This window comes from Dromiciops gliroides, chromosome 4 (genome assembly GCF_019393635.1).
Source record: "Dromiciops gliroides isolate mDroGli1 chromosome 4, mDroGli1.pri, whole genome shotgun sequence".
Taxonomy (NCBI): Eukaryota; Metazoa; Chordata; class Mammalia; order Microbiotheria; family Microbiotheriidae; genus Dromiciops; species Dromiciops gliroides.
Window position 1 is genome coordinate 181,365,420 of NC_057864.1, and position 12,059 is coordinate 181,377,478.

Below are 12,059 nucleotides of genomic sequence, written 5' to 3' on the forward strand. Positions count from 1 at the left end.
AAGGGGAGCACTGTGTCTGCCTGGGAGCCTGCAGTACCTGGGCCAATCAGGACATGGTTGCTTGGGAGATACTAGCTAATTTCCTCCTCTGGCAATCTGTGCAAGCTACCTAGTTGAGGGCGGTTCAGGATCTACCTATTCCGCTTCCTTTCTAATCCCTCCCCCTCCCTCCTTTCTTCCCCTTTCTCTCCTGCCCCCAAACTCCACTAACCCAAAGGGGCTTGCCTTCTGTGACTCTTCACTGGGGAAGTGAAAAGCCCTGGGGTCTCAGGAGGCTGTGGGGTGCGTGGGGCTGGCTGGCCTGGAGGCTATGGAGTTTCTGTAGTCTCAGGTCTCCTGCATTTTTACAGTCTATATTCTGACTGCTGTAAGATGTATTTCCCAAATTATAACATTGTTTCTTAGCACATTAAGTATACCCTGTAACAGTTCTCCTGGAGGCTATGTTTTCTTGTGTGGCAGAGGGTGCATGTAGGTTATGCTCTTGGTGGGTGGGTGGGGTAGGGTGTGTGTGGGGAGGGGAAGGGGGTTTGTCTTTCTCAAGTGAGCTTTTGTCTGCAGAGTCAATAATAGCACCTGTACCTGCTTCTTGTCTCTGCTGCCTACAAACCTGAAGAAAACAGGGTATCACATTCATTATATATATATATAATTTATTTATTTATTTTTTTTGTGGGGCAATGGGGGTTAAGTGACTTGCCCAGGGTCACACAGGTAGCAAGTTTCAAATGTCTGAGGCCGGATTTGAACTCAAGAACTCCTGAATCCAGGGCCGGTGCTTTATCCACTGCGCCACCTAGCTGCCCATTATATATATATTTTTTTGAGACTGGGTCTCCCCATCTCACCCAGGCTGAAAATGTTACTGCCATTCATGGACCCAATTTCATTGCTGGTGGGTGTAAAAATTTTGACCTGTTGCATTTCCAACTTGGGCCAGTTTGACCCTCTCCTCGCTGAAGCTTGGACTCACCATTCCAGAAACCCAATTGGATTTATCCCTCCTACAATTTAGGACTCCCAATCTCAAGGGATCTATCAGCCTCAGCTTGGAGTTATCAGGGATAATAGGCATGGGACACAATGGTGGTCCGTGCTAGTTAATTAATGAAACAGTGAAGGAGATCTCAGTGCCTGTGTACAAGCCAGCTACAGAAAAGAGGCTTGCCTTGCTTAAGCTCTGATTTCTAAAGGTATGAAAAACAATGCTGCTCTGAACTATGGGAAAACAGTAAAACAGTCTCTGACCGGAGAGGCCCCATCTCCAGCCCTTCTCAATCACGACCTTCTAGATTTCTATTATTATTGTACATGCCAATCATTTTGTGAAGCCACGTGGTTTATTAAAAACATAGTTCAACTCTAAGAATTTTGTTGACTTCTCTTCTTGTACCAAGTCTTCTTTTTACTAAGTTTATTCCTCAAAAGTCAGGGGAAGATCAAGGAAGAGCTTGCAGAGATCTGACACTCCCTAGCATCTTTCTGTGAGCCAGGAAAAAAAAGGGGATTGCCTTGCAAATAGATTTGCAAGGATGCTGTTATTTATAGGGTTCCTTATCTGGATTACCACCTGGCTTAACTAGGACAACAGTATGAGGTAGCTCCTGGATGCCAGTGATTAATTGGCCCCCTAGTGCATTTAGGTGTCAAGTTGTGGGATAGTCCCTGGCACCCTGCTGGGTGCTGGGACCACCCAGGGATCTCTACAGATATGTGTACATATAAGAATGATACAGAGAAAATATGATAAGTACCAAGTGTGGAAGAGCTCACTATTCACTAGAAGGATGGAAAGGGAGCAAGCATTAAGCATCTATTGTTTTCAAGGCACTGTGCCTTTATCACTTTATAAATATGATTCTCACAATAATCCTGGGAGGTAGGTGTTAATATTATCCTCATTTTTAGCAATTTGGAACTATGCCCAAAGGTCTATGGGACTGTGCATATCCTTTGACCCAGCAATACCACTACTAGGTCTGTATCCCAAAGAGATCGTAGAAGAGGGAAAAGGACCCATATGTACAAAAATATTTAAAGCATCTCTCTTTGTGGTGGAAAATAATTGGAAATTGAGGGAATGCCCATCAATTGGGGAACAGCTAAATAAGTTGTGGTATATGAGTGTAATGGAATACTATTGTGCTATAAGAAACGATGAGCAGGAGGATTTCAGAGAAACCTGGAAGGACTTACATGAACTGATTCTGAGTGAGAGGAGCAGAACCAGGAGAACATTGTACATAGTAACAGCAACATTGTGTGATGATCAACTGTGATAGACTTGGCTCTTCTCAGCAGTGCAATGACCCAAAACAATTTCAAAGAACTCATGATAGAATATGTTCTCCACATACAAAAAAAAGAACTGTGGACTCTGAATGCAGTTTCTACTTTTTGGCTGTTTTTTTTTGAGGTTTTCCCCTTGTGTTCTGATTCTTCTTTCACAATATGACTAATGCAGACACATGTTTAATGTGATTGTGCATATATGACATATAAGATTGCTTTCTGTCTTGGAGAGGGGGGAGGGAAGGGAGGGTGGGAGAAAAATTTGGAGCTAAAAATCCTATGAAAACAAATGTTGAAAACTATCTTTACATGTAACTGGAAAATAATAAAATACTTTTATGATGGTTAAAAATATTGTCCTCATTTTATAGATGAGGAAACTGAGGCAGATGGCTAAGGGACTTGCCTAGGGTTATATAGCTTATGCATTTAAAGCTGAATTTGAACTTGTCTTCCTGACTCCAGGCTGGGTACTCTATCCATTGTGTCATCTAGCTGGGAGGAGGGGCAGTGATGATCAGAGAAGGCTTTGTGGAGGAGGAGGCACCTGAGCTGGGATCTTAATGGAAGAGAAACATTTCAATAGAAGCATTTTCAATAGAAGATCTATTTTTTGAGAATGAGGGATTAATAAATTATAACAGCTAGTATTTATATAGCATTTTAATAGTATTTTATTTTTTCCAATTACATGTAAAGATAGTTTTCAACATTCACTTTTGTAAGATTTTGAGTTCCAAAGTTTTTTGTTTGTGGTTTTTTTTTTTTTTTTTAGTGAGGCAATTGGGGTTAAGTGACTTGCCCAGGGTCACACAGCTAGTAAGTGTTAAGTGTCTGAGTGTCTGAAGCCCGATTTGAACTCAGGTACTCCTGACTCCAGGGCCAGTGCTCTATCCACTGCGCCACCTAGCTGCCCCCCCAAAGTTTTTCCCCTCTATCCCTTCTCTTCCCACTCCCGAGCCAGCAAGCAATTTGATATAGCTTATACATTACCATCATGTTAAACATATTTCCACATTAGTCATGTTGTGAGAGAAGAATCAGATTAAAGGGAAAAGAACACAAGAAAGAAGAAACAAACAACAACAACAAAAGTGAAAATAGTATGCTTCAATATGCATTCAGACTCCATAGTTATTTTTCTGGATGTGAAGAGCATTTTCCATCATGAGTCTTTTGACATTGTCTTGGATCATTGTATTGCTAAGAAGAGCCTTCACAGTTGATCATCACACAATGTTGTTACTATGTACAATGTTCTCTTGGTTCTGTTCATTTCACTCAGCATCAGTTCATGTAAGTCTTTCCAGGGTTTTCTGAAATTATCCTGCTTGTAATTTCTTATAGCACAATAGTATTCTATTAAAATCACATATCACAGGGCAAAAATATATTACTATACCCACTTGAGTATGTATGTTATTCCCTATTTGAGCCAATTCTGATAATAGTGAGATTCACTCCCTCTCCCTTTCCTTCCCCTCCCCTCCATAGGCTTTTTTCTTGTTTCCTTCATGTGAGCTACCTCTCCCCATTCCACCTCTCCTCTCCCCCTCCCCCAGTCTATTCCTCCTACCCCTCACCCCTATTTTAAACATGTCATCATGGGTTAGCTAGGTGGCACAGTGGACAAAGCACCAGCTCTGGGCCCAGGAGGCCCAGAGCCCAAATCCGGCCCCAGACACCAGACAACCCACCCTGTTTGCTCCACAAAGGACAAGGATAAACAAAAAATAAATGCTTTACAAATACCATCCCTTCATAATCAGTTCAGACCTTTGTCCTCTGTGTATTCCTCACTGAAAAAGTTCTTATGAGTTGGAAATGTTATTATCTCATGTATGACTTTAAACAGTTTAACCTTTTCATGTTCCTTGTGATTTCTTTTCCCCGTTTACCTTTTTATGATTCTCCAGGGTCTTGTATTTGAAAGTCAAATTTTCTATTCAGTTCAGGTCTTTTCATCACAAATGCCTGAAAGTCCTCTTTATCATTGAAGTCCCATTTTTTCCTCTGAAAGATTATACAAAGTTTTGCTGGGTATGTGATTTTTGACTGTAGTCCCAGTTCCTTTGCCCTCTGGAATATCACATTCCATGTCCTCTGGTCCTTTAATGTAGAAGCTGCTAGATCTTGCTTTATCCTTATTGGAGCCCCACAGTATTTGAATTCCCTTTTTTCTAGCTGCTTGCAATATTTTCTCCTTGACCTGGGAGTTCTGGAATTTGGTTATAATATTCCTGGAGGTTTTCCATTTGGGATCTCTTTCAGGAGATGATTGGTGGATTCTTTCAATTTCTATTTTAGCTTTTGCTTCTAGAAGATCAGGGAAATTTTCCTCCACAATCTCTTGGAGGATGGTGTCTAAGCTCGTGTTTTGGTCATGGTTTTCAGGTAGTCCAATTATTTTCAAATTATCTCTCCTGGCTTTATTTTCCAGGTCAGCTGTTTTTCCAAGGAGATATTTCACATTGCCCTCTATTTTTTCATTCAATTGGATTTGCTTTACAGTGTCTTGGTTTCTCATAAGGTCATTAGCTTTCATTTGTTCAATCCTAATTCTTAGGCAATTATTTTCATCAGACAGTTTTTTAATCTCCTTTTCCATTTGGTTTTTCAAGCTATTGACTTTTTTCTCATGACTCTGCTGTATCACTCTCATTCCTCTTTCCATTCTTTCCTCCCTCTCTCTCCATCTTCCTACTATCTCTCCTACTTTCTTTTCAAAGTCCCTTTTGAGAGCTTCCATGGCCTAAGACTAGTTCATATTTTTCTTGGAAGCTTTGGATGTAGGGGACCTGTGGTTGATTTCCTCATCTGATGGTGCCCCTTGATCTTCCTTGTCACTGAAGAAGCTTTCTATAGTTCTGAACTTTCTTTGCTTGCTCATCTTTTACTTGACTTTAAACTCTCCCCTGGGAGACCCTGTTCAGATCCCAGCTTCAGAGGGTCCCAGGTGTTTTGGTTTGAGGGAGGGCAGGTTTTACTCTCACCTGGTCTGTTCTCTGGTCTGAAGATAACCTCAAGCCTACTTACTAAACAACCAATCAGCAAAACTTTCTGTGGTATGGTTCTTACCTTCAAGGAGCCTGTGCCCCTCCCCAACCTGGGCCTCCCGTGAGAGAAGGAGATGGGGGAGGGGGGAGAAGAGGGGAAGGAGGGAAGTGAAGTTTCAGGGAGGGAGCTGTAAAAAGCAAAACACTTTAGAGGAAGGTAAAGATGTTCTGCATAACACCACATGTATGACATATATTGAATTGCTTGATTTCATAGGGAGAGTTGACGAGGGAGAGAGGAAGAAAAATTTAGAAAACATAATTAGCTCAAAGGCCTTAACCTCATCAGAGTGGTCTCAGGGAGGGAATAACACACACACCCAATTGGGAAGAGTAATCTATTTAACTCTACAGGAAAGTAGCAGGGGAAGAGGATAAGGAGGGAAGGGTGAATGAAGGGAGGGTAGAGCAGGGGAGGAGGAAGTTGATAGAAAAACACTTTTGAGGAGGATTAGGGCAAAATAAGATAGACAACAGAGTAAATGTCATTGAAAAGAATGGGATGGAGGGAAATAGTTATGATGATTGACTACAATGTCAAAATGTATGGTACCTACTCTGCTGGGCTATTGTGAAGAAAATTCTCTGTTAAGTTCAAGGTACTATATAAAAATCATGATGAACAGGATGCTATCAGAAAAACCTGGTGAGACCCACATGAACTGAAGCAGAGAAAAATGTACTGTATACAAAATAACAGCATTAGTGTAAGATGATCTGCTGGGAACTACATGGTCATCTTCAGCAAGTCAATGATCCAATAAAACTCTGAAGAACTTATAAAAATTGCAGTCCATCTACAGAGAAAGAACTGATGATATCTGAAAACAGACTGAAACACATTTTTTGAAAATTCCTTAATTTGAAGTTGTTTTTATCTGTTTTCTCTCACAATCTAGATAATGTAGAATTGTCTTCCATGACTCCTCATGTATTAAAAAAAAAATCACATATCACAACTTGTTCAGCCATTCCCCAATTGATGGGCATCCCCTCAATGTCCAATTCTTTGGCACCACAAAAAGAGCAGCTATAAATATTTTTGTACATGTGGGTCCTTTCCCCTTTTTTATGATCTCTCTGGGATATAGATCTAGTAATGGTATTGCTGGGTCAAAGGGAATGTATGGTTTTATAGCTTTTTGGTCATGGTTCCAAATTGTGCTCCAGAATGGTTGAATCAGTTCACAACTCAACCAACAATGCATTAATATTCCAATTTCCCCATATCTCCAACATTTATCATTTTTTTAGTCATATTATCTAATTGAATAGGTGTGAGGTGGTACCTCAGAGTAGTTTTAATTTGCATTTCCCTAATCAGTAGTGATTGAGAACTTTTTTTCATATGGCTGTACATAGCTTTAATTTCTTCATCTGAAAACTGCCTATTCATATCCTTTGACCGTTTCCCAATTGGAGAATAACTTGTATTCTTAAAAATTTGACTCAGTTCTCTATATATTTTATAAATTAGGACTTCATTAGAAACACTGGCTGTAAAAATTGTTCCTCAGCTTTCTGTTTTCCTTCTAATCTTGGTTGCATTGGTTTTGTTTGTGCAAAACCTTTTTAATGTAATGTAGTCAAAATTATTCATTTTGCATTTCATAATGTCCTCTATATCATCTTTGGTCATAAATTCTTTCCCTCTCCATAGATCTGACAAGTAAACTATTCCTTCTTTTCTAATTTGCCTATGATATCACCATTTATGTCTAGATCATGTACCCATTTTGACTTTACTTTGGTTATACAGCATTTTAAAGCAAAATGCTTTGCATATGTTATCTTATTTGAACCTTGCAACACCTTTATGAGGGAGATGTTATTATCCCCATTTTACAGATGAGGAAACTGAGGCACAGTGCAGTTTATGTGACTTACCTTGGGCAATACAACTAGTAAGTATCTGAGTCAACATTCAAACTCAGGTCTTTCTGACCCCAAGTCCAACATTCTATCCACCATACCACTCAGCTGTTTTCAGAAATGTGCAGAGGTAAGAAGAATGTTGGATAAATCATAGACTCACAGAATCTGGGAGCTAGAAGGGACTTCAGTGGTCATCTTGCTGAGAGGCAAGAGGATAGAGGAGCAGACTTGAGTCAGCAAGATCAGGATTTGAATTTCACTTTGTATGAGATGATTATGGATTTGAGTCATATTAAACTCTGAGAATGGGGTCTGGAAGATACCCAGCCCCGCCCCAGTATAGTTAGTTTAAAAGTTTATTGCTTGTCAAATTCTCACTATCTCCTTTAAGTTTTATTGCCAATTAACAGTATTTTTACTTCTGCTCAGTTTCCCCACTTGTCAGCTACATCTTAGTTTTATCTGGAATCCATCATGTGTCAGAACCCCAGTCCCTGTTGAGTGGGTTGGGGAGTTTGCCCACCAATTCAATACTCGGGACTCAAGAAGAAAGGACGGGGCTCAGCACAGGATGTGGCAATTAAGTTGAGACTAGATGTTAAGTGACATGTCTCTTTTTCTCAGAGCAGAATCCCCTTGACCCTAGGTTCCCAACAATGGATTATTCTTTTATTCTTTATTCTATTTCTTTGATTTCCCAACATAGCCGAAGATAAATTTTAACCCTGTCATCCTTCTAAAATTAACATGACTACAAAACAGTGCTGAAACACCTGAGTGACTCTTCCTGTTATTCAAGTTGAATATCTTTAGAGATGGGGGCCGGGAGAGGGGAGTCAGTGGGAACTGTGAGATCTGAAACATCTGACTGTCACTCCCCCGTTCCCTCTTCCTTTGGTTTGATCTTGTTCCCCCTCCCCTTTTCCCCCTTGTTCCTGGAACACGTATGCATGTCTCCATACATTGATCACGAGCTAAACACGCACCCTGGGTGAGACAGGATTGGATGTTAGATTGTGAGCTTGCCCTAGTGTGCATGGGAACTTCCCCCCAACATTCCTATAAAAGGTCAAGGCATGTATTAGCTATCTCGGCTCAGGCATTGAGTTTGCCCATTCCTGCAGGAATGTAATAAATCTGTCTCTGCTTGACTTGGTGGTCTCCTCGAGTAATTTGGGTAAACTGAGGCAGTTTGCCCCAAACAACTTCAAACACTTAATAGCTGTGAATGGATTATTTAATCTCTCCAAGCTTTAGCTCTTCATCTGTATAGTAAATCTGGACCAGACAGCCTCAAAGGTCCTTTCTGGCTTTAAATATATTATCCCACTTTAAATATATATCCCACTCCAGAGACCTTTCCACCATATCATACTTCATGATTGTTGTTTAGTTGTTTTTCAGTCATGTCAGAGTCTTTATGACACCTTTTGGGGATTTTCTTGGCAAAGATAGTGGAGTAGTTTACCATTTCTTTCTCCAGCTCATTTTAAAGATGAGGAAACTGAGGCAAATAGGGTTAAGTGACTTGCCCAGGATCGCACAGCTAGTGTCTGAGACTGGATTTGAACTCAGGTTTTCCTGATTCCAGGCCCAACACTCTATCCACTGAGATGGCTTATCACAAATAAGAAAAGTACCATATGATCAGGCCGGAGTCAGGAAAACCTGAGTCCAAATCTGATCTCAGACACTTACTAGCTGTATAACCCTGGGAAAGTTACTTAAACCTCTGCCTGCCTCAGTTTCCTCAACTGTAAATGCGGGAATACAACAGCGCTTACTTCTCAGGGTTATTGTAAGAATCAAATTAGATATTTGGAAAATGGTTAACCCAGTGCCTGGCACATTATAGGTACTTAATTAATGCTTGTTTACTTCTTGGCAGAAACAAATGTTACAAAAGATGGCTCCTGATAGAAGTGATCAGGGAATCACCCTGTAGAAGAGATGGCTTTTGAGTTGGAAGAGTCAGCTTGATTAATAAAAAAATGTTTTCCAACAGTTAGATTTTAATAGATAAAAGATGTACGTCTCTTTTGTGCATCATTCTAGGGAGAGTGGGAGGATGGCATAGGTGAAATACACAGGAGGAGGAAAATGTGATTCACATTTGGGGAATGGGGAATAGTGTAATTTGGCTGGAACACATGGCATTTAAAGGGGATTAGTGTGAAATGAAACTGGGCAGAACCTGGCAGGTGGTGAATGCCAGGTGGATGACTGAGGTCTTTATTCAGTAGGCAATAGAGAATTATTGAAGGTTTCTCAACCAGCCAGTGCTGGGATGAGAGCTGTGTATTAGGGAGGCTCAGCTAGCAGAAATGGGAAGGATGGAGTGTAGAAGAACTGGAGATGCAGATAGCAATTCCTACAATACTCTGGGGACAGGTGATTTAAGGCACAAAACAGAGTGGTGACTGGAGGGGGAGGTAAGAAGGAGTCAGGAAGGGAGGGCTCTGCTGAAATTGTAGGGGCTGGACTTGGAGTTTTGGTCAGCCACTACATATTATTTCCTAAAGTATTACTCTAGACACATCATTCCACCATACCCAATCCCAAATTAAAACAATAATAAACAAACATTTATATAGTGCTTTTTGGGAAGCATATTATCTCATTTGGTCCTCATTACAACTTTGTGTGGTAGGTGTTGTTAGTAACCCCATTTTACAAATGAGGAAACTGAGTCAGAGAGAGGTTAAATGACTTGCATAGAGTCATTCAGCTAATAAGCATCTGAGGAAGGATTCTGTTCTCAGGTTTCGCTGCCTTCTAGCATTCTGTCCACTAAGCCAACTTTTAGTTAATTGCCTTACCCAGCAGATAATGTTCAAAATACTTAGCCTGGATTCAGGACTATATAAATTCTTGTTTCAACCCATCTTTCCAGCTTCATGTCCCACTACTAGTCTACATGAGTCCTCTAGCTTTTTCTAGGCCCACTATCTCTTGTTGGTTTTTTGGCTGGGAAATGAGGGCTAAGTGACTTGCCCAAGGTCACACAGCTAGTAAGCGTCAAGTGTCTGAATCTGGATTTGAACTCAGGTCCTCCTGAATCCAGGGCCAGTGCTTTATCCACTGTGCCATGTAGTTGACTTCCCACTATCTCTTTTTTTAAAAAAATTTTTTGCAGGGTAATGAGGGTTAAGTGACTTGCCCAGGGTCACACAGCTAGTAAGTGTCAAATGTCTGAGGCCAGATTTGAACTCAGGTCCTCTTGAATCCAGGGCCAGAGCTTTAACCACTGTGCCACCTAGTTGCCCTCCCACTATCTCTTTATATATAATACCAATACCAATATTTGTATACCAATCTTATGTATTTTCCTTTGCCTACAAAGTTTTCCTCTCTTCTTCTTGATCCTAAATCCGTATCTAAGTTCTGTTCTTGTTCAGTTGTTTTAGTCCTATCTGACTCTTTGTGACCCCATTTGGGGTTTTCTTGGCAGAGATACTGCAGGGTTTTGCCATTTCCTTCTCCAGCTCATTTTATAGATGAGGACATTGAGGCAACAGGGTTAAATGGTTTGCCCAGGCTCACATAGCTAGTAAGTGTCTGAGGCTTTTCAAATCTTTTCAGATTTGAACTCAGGTCTTCTTGATTCTGGTGCTCTATCCACTGCTTAACCTAGCTACTCTCCATCTAAGTTCTACCATTCATTTAAGACATTACTTTAGAACCTTCTGCTCCATAGTCCTGGGTTCAAATCCCATCTTTAACGACTACTACCTGGTGTGACCTTGGGCAAATCATTTAATCTCCTGGAGCCTGTTTCTTCATTTATAAAATGAGGTGGTTGAACTCCATCTAGGTCTCTGAAATTCCTTCCAGTTCTAGATCCATGATCCTATATCTCCTATATAAGATTTACATTTTCCCCTGAGAACAAGGACAGAGCAGAATAAAGCTTGAAGGACTGCAAGAATGGCCTTCTTTCCTTCCTTCCTTCCTTCCTTCCTTCCTTCCTTCCTTCCTTCCTTCCTTCCTTCCTTCCTTCCTTCCTTCCTTCCTTCCTTCCTGCCTGCCTGCCTGCCTGCCTGCCTGCCTGCCTGCCTGCCTGCCTGCCTGCCTGCCTGCCTGCCTTTGTGGCAGCCTAGTAGGCCTGGGTCCAGTTAGGGGACACTCTGACCATGAGAAATAATGCGGTTGATCAACTTGCTGGGGTCAGTTAGAGGGTACTCTTCCCTTGGAAAAGCAAAGAGGTTAACTGGAAAAGCAAAGCAGTCAAATAACCAGGTAGTGGTTAGTCAAACAGATAACAAAGCAGATGTGTCATGGGTACCCAGAAAGTTGGGCATCTTGAAATTTATAGCAGGAGTCCAATTGAAACCCAGATGTTCTTATTATATGACTAGGACCAGATAGAGATGACAACCTTGTGGCTCCCAACTGTTTCAAACACCCCCTCACACCCCAACAGCTATAACTTTTTACTTTCAAGTCTCCCCCAATCCTCCTATAAAAACATTGTCTTTACTCTGGATGATTGAGGAAAATGCCATAAATCTGCTCCCCCCTAGGAGCTGAAGTTCAGACTTCGTCTCCTGACCATATTCCCTTGTGCCAAATAATAAAAACTTTTATTTAAACTTTGATTGGATCTTGTGCGAGTAATTCTTTGATAGAGGGATATTTTCAGATCCAGTTTCGTGGTGTCACTTCCTTCCCTCCTTCCCTCCCTCTCTCTCTATGTCTTTCTGTCTCTGTCTCTGTTTCTGTCTGTCTCTCTCCTCTGTCTCTGTCTCTCTCTGTTTCTCTTCCATTCTCTCTGTCTCTGTCTCTCTCTTGCCCTTTCATTGGTTAGGGAAGTGTTTGTTTAGTTTCCCAGCTATG